The 10,716-nt window shown below is 48.8% G+C and overlaps 1 protein-coding gene across 2 annotated transcripts in view; it reads right to left on the bottom strand.

The window, feature by feature from the left end:
* Positions 1-10,716, bottom strand: part of TAF1B (TATA-box binding protein associated factor, RNA polymerase I subunit B) — a 218,471-nt gene that overhangs the window by 23,126 nt on the left and 184,629 nt on the right. The gene's annotated exons all lie outside the window — the stretch shown is intronic.

Here is a 10,716-nt window from a genome sequence, read left to right as displayed (position 1 = left end):
GACGGAACTGAGACCAATCTTGAACCAGTGCGTCTGCTGCGAAGGCTTGAGGATCGTGGGAGCGAGCCACGTAAACCGGAACCTTGTTGTTGTGCCGTGATGCCATTAGGTCCACTTCCGGAGTGCCCCACTTGCGGCAGATTGATCTGAACACTGACGGGTGCAGGGCCCACTCGCCGCTGTCCACGGTTTGACGGCTGAGGTAATCGGCCTCCCAGTTTTCCACGCCTGGGATGTGGACTGCAGACATGGTGGACTTGGAGTCCTCCGTCCACTGGAGGATTCGTTGAACCTCCAACATCGCCAGACGGCTGTGAGTCCCGCCCTGGTGATTGATGTAGGCAACCGCTGTCGCGTTGTCCGACTGAACTCGAATGTGCTTGCCCGCCAACAGGTGGTGAAAGGCTAGGAGAGCTAGAAACACAGCTCTGATCTCCAGCACATTGATCGAGAGGGCTGATTCGGACGGAGTCCAAGTGCCCTGTGCTCGGTGATGGAGAAATACTGCTCCCCAACCGGAGAGGCTGGCATCCGTGGTGAGGATCACCCAGGACGGAGTCAGGAAGGAGCGTCCCTGAGACAGAGAGAGGGGCCGAAGCCACCACTGAAGGGAGCTCCTGGTCTGTGACGACAGAGCCACCTGCCTGTGCAAGGAAGAGATCCGCTTGTCCCAACAGCGGAGAATGTCCAGCTGCAGGGGACGCAGATGGAACTGAGCAAAGGGAACCGCTTCCATGGACGCCACCATCTGACCCAGCACCTGCATGAGGTGTCTGATGGAATGACGGCGGTGCCTCAGCAGAGAGCGCACCGCCAGACGCAGGGACTGCTGTTTGACTAAGGGCAACTTGACAAGTGCCGGCAGAGTCTCGAATTGCATCCCTAGGTACAAAAGCACCTGGGTCGGGGTCAGAGTGGACTTGGGCAGGTTGACAAGCCACCCGAACTGAACTAGCGTGGCGAGAGTGAGAGAGACACTCCGCTGGCAGTCTGCACTGGATGAGGCCTTGACTAGAAGGTCGTCCAGGTAAGGAATCACTGCCAACCCCTGGAGGTGCAGGACCACAACCACTGCTGCCATGACCTTGGTGAATACTCGAGGGGCCGTGGCTAAGCCGAAGGGGAGAGCCACGAATTGGAAATGTTCCTCTCCGATCGCAAAGCGTAGCCAACGCTGGTGTGAAACCGCAATAGGCACATTCAGATAGGCATCTCTGATGTCGATGGATGCCAGAAAATCTCCTTGGGTCATTGAGGCAATGACCGATCTCAGAGATTCCATGCGAAAGTGCCGCACCTGAACATGCTTGTTGAGAAGCTTGAGATCCAGGATGGGTCGGAAGGAACCGTCCTTTTTGGGGACTAGAAAGAGGTTTGAGTAGAAACCGCTGAACCGTTCCCGGGCGGGAACCGGAACAATTACACCGTTGGCCTGCAGGGATGCCACGGCCTGAGAGAAGGCGGCGGCTTTGGAGCAGGGGGGGTGGACAGAAAAAATCTGTTTGGCGGGCTGGAAGAAAATTCTATCCTGTAGCCGTGGGAGATGATATCCCGCACCCACTGATCGGAGACGTGTTGCAACCACACGTCGCCAAAGTGGGAGAGCCTGCCACCGACCAAGGACGTTGCTGGCGCGGCTAGATAGTCACGAGGAAGCTGCCTTAGTGGCAGCGGCTCCTCCGGTCTTTTGAGGACGCGGCTTTGCGCGCCAGTTGGATTTACGATCCTTGGCTGCGGTAGTGGACGAGGCCGAGGGCTTAGAGGACGACCAGTTAGAGGAACGAAAGGAACCAAACCTCGATTGGTTCCTGCCCTGGACAGGTTTCCTGGGTTTAGCTTGTGGCCGGGAAGTACTCTTCCCGCCAGTAGCTTCCTTAATTATGTCATCCAGCTGTTCCCCAAACAGCCGGGACCCAGCAAAAGGGAGACTCGCAAGGTACTTCTTAGAGGAAGCGTCTGCTTTCCACTCTCGAAGCCACAAGATCCTGCGGATCGCGAGGGAGTTAGCGGAGGCCACCGCAGTGCGGTGAGAAGCCTCCAGGATGGCAGACATGGCGTAGGATGCAAAAGCCGAAGCTTGAGAAGTTAAGGCATCCGTCTCAGGAATAGAGTCCCTGGAGAGGGAATGAATCTCCGCCAGAGAGGCAGAGACTGCCTTAAGAGCCCACACTGCCGCAAAAGACGGGGAGAACGAGGCTCCTGCCGCCTCATATACAGACTTGGCCAGAAGGTCAACCTGGCGGTCAGTGGGATCCTTAAGAGAAGTGCCATCAGCCACAGCTACGACTGTGCGGGCTGAGATTCTGGACACCGGAGGGTCTACCTTTGGGGACTGGGCCCAGTCCTTAACCACCTCCGGTGGAAAAGGAAAACGGTCATCTGAACTACGCTTCGGAAAACGTTTGTCAGGACAGGCCCTGGGCTTGTTAACAGTGGTCTGAAAGCTGGAGTGGTTAAAAAACATACTCCTAGGTTTCTTAGGAGAGGTAAACTGGTGTACCTCTACCAGAGAGGGTTGTTCCTCTGACTCTTGTGGGTTGAGGTTCAGTACGAAGTTAATGGACGCAATCAAGTCACTAACATCCGCATCACCCTCAGACAAGTCAATGGGGTACATAGAGGCAGCGTCTGAGCCCACAGTAAACGAATCTTCCTCGCCCTGCACCTCGGCCTGTGAATCAGAGCCGTGGGACGAGGAAGGAGAAGGTTCCCTGCGTCTCCGTTTAGGGGGACGGGGTCCTAGGACATGCTCTGAGGGCTCTGCAGAGCTAGGAGCCGCAGAGACACCCTGAGAGGGGGGCTGATGCATGGACAGCAGTGTCCGGGACAGCTGCCCCATGGAGTCGTCAAAAGACTGGGAAATAGCTTGTGAAAAGGAAGCTACCCAAGCCGGGGGTTCAGCCACCTGGGCCGGAGCAGCCAGAGGGACCCCTGAGGCGGCTCCAGGCTGAGACACAAACATGTTAGCACAGGCATCACAATGTGGGTATGTGCTAGGCTCTTGCAGAATGAGCTTACATGCAGTGCATATAGCGTACATGTTTGCAGCCTTGCTCCTAGTGACAGACATGCTGCTGAGGTGGAAGCTCTGCAGCCAGAATACACTCCTGTAGAATGCCTGAGAGTGTAATAAAAGTGCACAACCAGAGGTTGTGGCTTACCAGCCCGTGCTCTCTGTGTGCCCTCCGGATTCCACCGCTCTCCTATGAAGCGTCAGCCTTCCTAACAGTATGCAGCTGCAGCATCCAGCGCCCTCCAGTGAAAGAACGCTGAGAAAATGGCGCTGGGAGAAAGAGAGGGGGCGTGTATAAGCCCACGAGCGGGAAAAACGGAGGGCAGAGAGATACAGGAAGAAATACAGGGGAGGGAACATCTCCCCAGAGAGGAGTGCCCTCCCCTCTGCTGGTCGGGCGGTGGGCGGCGCTGTATGCAAAACATGCAGAGAAGCCAAAACCGAAACTAGGCCCAAACTGAAGCCGGGGCCTAGATTTTAAAATGCGGCCGACGAGCAGGCACCTTCGGCGCGGTTCTCAGGGGAAACCCCCAGAACCGGCCGGAATTTACAGTAACGCTAAAACACATACTGTCCCCCTAATAAAAGTACCCGGGACCCCTGAAAAACGTCTCAATACTTAGCTTTTTGAGACGCAGGGCCATGTCCCTGGAGAGGGGGGAAATGCTCCTTCCAGCAGGAACCAGACAGGGCTGCGGATGGAGACCGGCCTTCTGCAAGCAGAGAGGACCGTGGAGGCTCCCACTTCAAACAGAGCCTCGACAGAGGGTGTGAAGGAGCGCGGCATGTGAAGGCTCCAGCCTTATAAAGTCAACCTTAACAGCACCCGACAGAGTGGGGTGTGAAGGGACATGCCGGGAGTCCGGACTGGACCCGCTTTTCTTCCAAATCTTTAAAATTAAAATAAAAAAATATCAGAGAATGCAAGTGTGTGTACCTCCTGAAACACAAAGCATTGAACTGGGTAGATTGTCATCCAGGGGGTGTATATAGCCCGGAGGGAGGAGCTACACATTTGAGTGTAGTACTTTGTGTGTCCTCCGGAGGCAGAAGCTATACACCCATGGTTTGGGTCTCCCATAAGGAACGATAAAGAAAAGACATTCATAGTATAAGAAGCTTATATGTCGGTGGGGAGATAGACAGGGGAAAGAGACAGACGGGGGAAAGAGACAGACGGGGGAAAGAGACACACAGACATGCAGACAGAGACAGGCAGACAGGGAATGAGGAGACAGCCAGAGAAACAGACAAAGATAGATTGGGAAAGACAGAGACCTTGATAGAGACAGACTGAGAAAGACAGAGAAAGAGAGACAAAGACAGGCAGACAGGGAAAGAGACAGACAAAGAGGCGGGGAGACAGACGGGGAAAGAGACAGACCTGGAAAGAGGCAGACCTGGAAAGAAACAAAGAGATAGAGACAGACAGAAAGACAGGCAGGCGAGGAAAGAGGCAGACCTGGAAAGAGACAGACAGGGAAAGAGAGACAGACAGATGGGGAAAGAGACAGACGGAGCACATTACTTGGCCAATTTAGTTAAATCTGTGTGGAATATCTGTGGTGTTGAAATATATGTTGGGAAATGCTTCTATTAGCTTAGTTTTTGCCTTTTAATAATTACATTTCTATCTATTTGTTTTGTGGTTTTTGTGTGCAGAATACATTTTTGTTAACACATTCTATTTTGTTAACAGCAGTTACAGTCATATGAAAAAGTTTGGGCACCCCTATTAATGTTAACCTTTTTTCTTTATAACAATTTGGGTTTTTGCAACAGCTATTTCAGTTTCATATATCTAATAACTGATGGACTGAGAAATATTTCTGGATTGAAATGAGGTTTATTGTACTAACAGAAAATGTGCAATCCGCATTTAAACAAAATTTGACCGGTGCAAAAGTATGGGCACCCTTATCAATTTCTTGATTTGAACACTCCTAACTACTTTTTACTGACTTACTAAAGCACTAAATTGGTTTTGTAACCTCATTGAGCTTTGAACTTCATAGGCAGGTGTATCCAATCATGAGAAAAGGTATTTAAGGTGGCCACTTGCAAGTTGTTCTCCTATTTGAATCTCCTATGAAGAGTTGCATCATGGGCTTCTCAAAACAACTCTCAAATGATCTGAAAACAAAGATTATTCAACATAGTTGTTCAGGGGAAGGATACAAAAAGTTGTCTCAGAGATTTAAACTGTCAGTTTCCACTGTGAGGAACATAGTAAGGAAATGGAAGAACACAGGTACAGTTCTTGTTAAGCCCAGAAGTGTCAGGCCAAGAAAAATATCAGAAAGGCAGAGAAGAAGAATGGTGAGAACAGTCAAGGACAATCCACAGATCACCTCCAGAGACCTGCAGCTTCATCTTGCTGCAGATGGTATCAATGTGCATCGGTCAACAATACAGCGCACGTTGCACAAGGAGAAGCTGTATGGGAGAGTGATGCAAAAGAAGCAGTTTCTGCAAGCATGCCACAAACAGAGTCGCCTGAGGTATGCAAAAGCACATTTGGACAAGCCAGTTACATTTTGGAAGAAGCTCCTGTGGACTGATGAAACAAAGATTCAGTTGTCATACAAAAAGGCGTTATGCATGGAGGCAAACACGGCATTATGCATGGAGGCAAACACGGCATTCCAAGAAAAGCACTTGCTACCCACAGTAAAATTTGGTGGAGATTCCATCATGCTTTGGGGCTGTGTGGCCAATGCCAGCACCAGGAATCTTGTTAAAGTCGAGGGTCGCATGGATTCAACTCAGTATCAGCAGATTCTTGACAATAATGTGCAAGAATTAGTGACGAAGTGACGAAGTTGAAGTTACGCAGGGGAACATTTACAATGTTCTGGAATGGCCATCCCAGTCCCCAGACCTGAATATCATTGAAAATCTGTGGGATGATTTGAAGCGTGCTGTCCATGCTCGGCGATCATCAAACTTAACTGAACTGGAATTGTTTTGTAAACAGGAATGGTCAAATATACCTTCATCCAGGATCCAGGAACTCATTAAAAGCTACAGGGAGCAACTAGAGGCTGTTATTTTTGCAAAAGGAGGATCTACAAAATATTAATGCCACTTTTATGTTGAGGTGCCCATACTTCGCAGCGTGTGACACTAATGAGCGACGATCAACGATCGCAAAATCGTTAAAAAACAGTGACCGTTGACACGTCGCTCATTTCCTTAATATCGCTGCTGCCACAGGTGCGATGTTGTTCGTCTTTCCTGCGGCATCACACATCGCTTCGTGTGACACCGCAGGAGCGACGAACATCTCCTACCTGCATCCACCAGCAATGCGAAAGGAAGAAGGTGGGTGGGATGTTACGTTCGCTCATCTCCGCCCCTCCGCTTCTATTGGACGGCTGCTTAGTGACGCCACAGTGACGTCGCTACGAATGCCTAACGCACCTCCCCCTTCAGGGAGGGACTGTTCGGCGGTCACAGCGACGTCGCTGACAAGGTATGTGCGTGTGACGCTGCCGTAGCGATAATGTTCGCCACGGCAGCGAGCACCAAATGTCGCACCAACGACGGGGGCGGGTGCTATCGCGCTCGACATTGCTAGTGATGTCGCAGCGTGTAAAGCACCTTAACTCTATACTAATGCCTATGGATTGAGAATAAGAACGGTCCTGTTAGACCAGCCGCACACTGGAGACAGGTTTCACAAAGGGCAAGACATGAAGTGAATTTGCATATGATGCAATATTTTCTAACTTTGCTGCCAGCCACATATAAATTCCTTTTGTTTTTAAATGAAGTCATGAATTTTTCAGAAAATCCTAATGATCCTCGGTCATCAGGCCAGAAGTTCTGGTCTAAGCTGCATTTCCAGTTATCCAGTGCACGCTCTGCATTATAAAGTACGAGCTGTGTAACCAAGTGTAGAAGAAAACGTGTCCCGAGATAAACTTTATGGCTCAGTCGTCTAAACTTGTCCGGTCAGACTAGTCTTCAGCAAAATTTTATAAGCAGATACAGGCTCCTAAAAGTCAAAAACCTGAATGGGCACGTCAGCCCCATCGCATAGCTCAAATATTACAGTCCTGGGATTGGGCTACATATTTCTCTTCTATTGTTCCATTAGGTTCTATATACAAAAAAAAAAAATAAAAAACAAAACAGGAAAAATATAAAAATAACAGCGAAACTTTATGAACTGGCAGAAAACGGAAATTAACGGAGGAAAATATTTAACCCTAATGCAGCCTACGACTAACCCTAGAAATGGCCAAGGCTATGATGGCAACCATTTACCAAAAAATCCAAATATCAAAACTTCAGCAGGGTGCCCAAACCAGCAGAGGGTCCTAGATCTGGGCAGGACATATGTTACATGGACACCATCTTGTTTGTACTACCCAATGTGCTTCATGTGACAGTCTCATGATGACAACCCCCCGTCCCAGTACGACTACAGCAACAACTATCTTGATGCGTTCCACCGACGGGTCCTCAATGCGTTTCACCACGTCCCAAGATTCTCTTATGTGTGTGCGATCTGAGGTGTGGGGGTGCGCCATCTGAGGTGGTGGGGATGCGCCATCTGAGGTGGTGGGGATGCGCAATCTGAGGTGTGGGGGTGCGCAATCTGAGGTGTGGGGGTGCGCAATCTGATGTGTGCTGGTGTGTAATCTGATGTGTGTGTAATCTGATGTGTGTGGGTATGTAATCTGATGTGTGTGTAATCTGATGTGTGTGGGTATGTAATCTGATGTGTGCTGGTGTGAGTTCCACTGCAGGTCCTCCTGTTCAGACTCTGGTGAGTATGATCGCGGGGTCTTCTGTCTTCTTTCTTTTGGGGATGTCCGCTTTCTATAATGAAATGTCCTGCAGTATCATTAATTTTATCTGCATGGACACTTCATTATTGAACTGCAACCAGGGCTTATTTTCGGGGTAGGGCTTACAGTGCCTACAAGTAGTATTCAACCCCCTGCAGATTTAGCAGGTTTGATAAGATGCAAATAAGTTAGAGCCTGCAAACTTCAAACAAGAGCAGGATTTATTAACAGATGCATAAATCTTACAAACCAACAAGTTATGTTGCTCAGTTAAATTTTAATAAATTTTCAACATAAAAGTGTGGGTCAATTATTATTCAACCCCTAGGTTTAATATTTTGTGGAATAACCCTTGTTTGCAATTACAGCTAATAATCGTCTTTTATAAGACCTGATCAGGCCGGCACAGGTCTCTGTAGTTATCTTGGCCCACGCCTCCATGCAGATCTTCTCCAAGTTATCTAGGTTCTTTGGGTGTCTCATGTGGACTTTAATCTCGAGCTCCTTCCACAAGTTTTCAATTGGGTTAAGGTCAGGAGACTGACTACGCCACTGCAACACCTTGATTTTTTCCCTCTTGAACCAGGCCTTGGTTTTCTTGGCTGTGTGCTTTGGGTCGTTGTCTTGTTGGAAGATGAAATGACGACCCATCTTAAGATCCTTGATGGAGGAGCAGAGGTTCTTGGCCAAAATCTCCAGGTAGGCCGTGCTATCCATCTTCCCATGGATGCGGACCAGATGGCCAGGCCCCTTGGCTGAGAAACAGCCCCACAGCATGATGCTGCCACCACCATGCTTCACTGTAGGGATGGTATTCTTGGGGTCGTATGCAGTGCCATCCAGTCTCCAAACGTCACGTGTGTGGTTGGCAACAAAGATCTCGATCTTGGTCTCATCAGACCAGAGAACCTTGAACCAGTCTGTCTCAGAGTCCTCCAACGTCTGGAACGGAGACCATTGCGGTGGAGTACGTTACTTATGGTGTTGACTGAAACCAATGTCCCCACTGCCATGAGATCTTCCCGGAGCTCCTTCCTTGTTGTCCTTGGGTTAGCCTTGACTCTTCGGACAAGCCTGGCCTTGGCACGGGTGGAAACTTTCAAAGGCTGTCCAGGCCGTGGAAGGCTAACAGTAGTTTCATAAGCCTTCCACTTCCGGATGATGCTCCCAACAGTGGAGACAGGTAGGCCCAACTCCTTGGAAAGGGTTTTGTACCCCTTGCCAGCCTTGTGACCCTCCATGATCTTGTCTCTGATGGCCTTGGAATGCTCCTTTGTCTTTCCCATGTTGACCAAGTATGAGTGCTGTGCACAAGTTTGGGGAGGGTCTTAATTAGTCAGAAAAGGCTGGAAAAAGAGATAATTAATCCAAACATGTGAAGCTCATTGTTCTTTCTGCCTGAAATACTTCTTAATACTTTAGGGGAACCAAACAGAATTCTGGTGGTTTGAGGGGTTGAATAATAAATGACCCTCTGAATAAACTTTTCACAATTTAAAAAAAAATAAAAAAAAAAAAAAAAAAAAAGAAATAACATTCTTTTTTGCTGCAGTGCATTTCACACTTCCAGGCTGATCTACAGTCCAAATGTCACAATGCCAAGTTAATTCCGAATGTGTAAACCTGCTAAACCTGCAGGGGGTTGAATACTACTTGTAGGCACTGTATATTTAAGTTTTACGCCAAAAGTGCTGAAAATTCCTGCTAGGGCTTCTTCTTGGAGAAACCCTGTATATATTTATTTAGGTTTTTCTATTTTTTTTAATTTTTTTTTTTACTTTTTCTTATTTAATTTAGTCTCCCTAGGGGACTTGTTTAATCGCTTGTTCTACATACAGAAAAGTTTCACCTTTGCAACATGAAACAAAAATGATGATCTCCCATGAAGCTCAGCTACAAGATGAGGTTTGTGAGAATACAAAGTTGGTACCCGGCTGCCATGTTAACCCATTGGTATCTTGTGAATACAACCATTTAAAAGCTTGGTCAAACAGCAGCGATCGGAGCTTGCGCCGGTTCCTGTTACTAGAGGGAAGTGCTGGATGTATAAAAACAGCTGGCGAGCCAGGTAAGGAGCGGGATCAGTTTCTGCGTGCGCTCCATAGTCCTTGCGTAGGACGCACAATTAGGCCTTGCACTGGGAAGAGGATAAGGGTGAAGAATGTAAGGTTTCTTTAAGGCCACTTTACACGCTGCGACATTGCTAGCGATAGCACCTGCCCCAGTTGTTCGTGCGTCACGGGCAAATCACTGCCCGGGGCGCACGATATCGCAGGTACGCGTCACACGTACTTACCTTCCTAACGAAGTCGCTTTGGCCGGCGAACAACCTCTTCTTTAAGGGGGAGGTTCGTGCGGCGCCACAGTGATGTCACACAGCTGGCCAACAATAGAAGCGGAGGGCAATGACACACCCACCTCGTTGCCGGAGGACGCAGGAACGCTGTTGTTCGTCGTTCCCGGGGTGTCGCACGTAGCGATGTGTGCTGCCTCAGGAATGACGAACAACCTGCGTCCTGAACCAGCAACGATATTTGGGAAATGAACGACGTGTCAACGATCAACGATTAGGTGAGTATTTTTGATAGTTAGCGGACGCTCGTAGGTGTCACATGCAACGACGTCGCTAACTAGGCCGGATGTGTGTAACGAATTCCGTGACCGCGACGACATATCATTAGCGATATCGTTGCGTGTAAAGCGGCCTTTAGTCAAAACAAGACAAAATGCTTGTGTGAACCTCAACCAATGCCAATTAATTAAAAAAAAAAGAAAAATGGCACTACTCTAAGGGCGACAGTAACGACGCCACACATTTATGAATTGCATTTTCTATCCTTTCTAATGACACTCAAACAATTAACAAAAACCCATCCTTGTTCTTCCTTCGATATGCAGAATAAA

The sequence above is a fragment of the Anomaloglossus baeobatrachus genome, chromosome 3, assembly GCF_048569485.1.
Source record: "Anomaloglossus baeobatrachus isolate aAnoBae1 chromosome 3, aAnoBae1.hap1, whole genome shotgun sequence".
Lineage (NCBI taxonomy): Eukaryota > Metazoa > Chordata > Amphibia > Anura > Aromobatidae > Anomaloglossus > Anomaloglossus baeobatrachus.
Note: the sequence above shows the minus strand (reverse complement) of the source record. Positions and strands in the feature narration are given on the sequence as shown.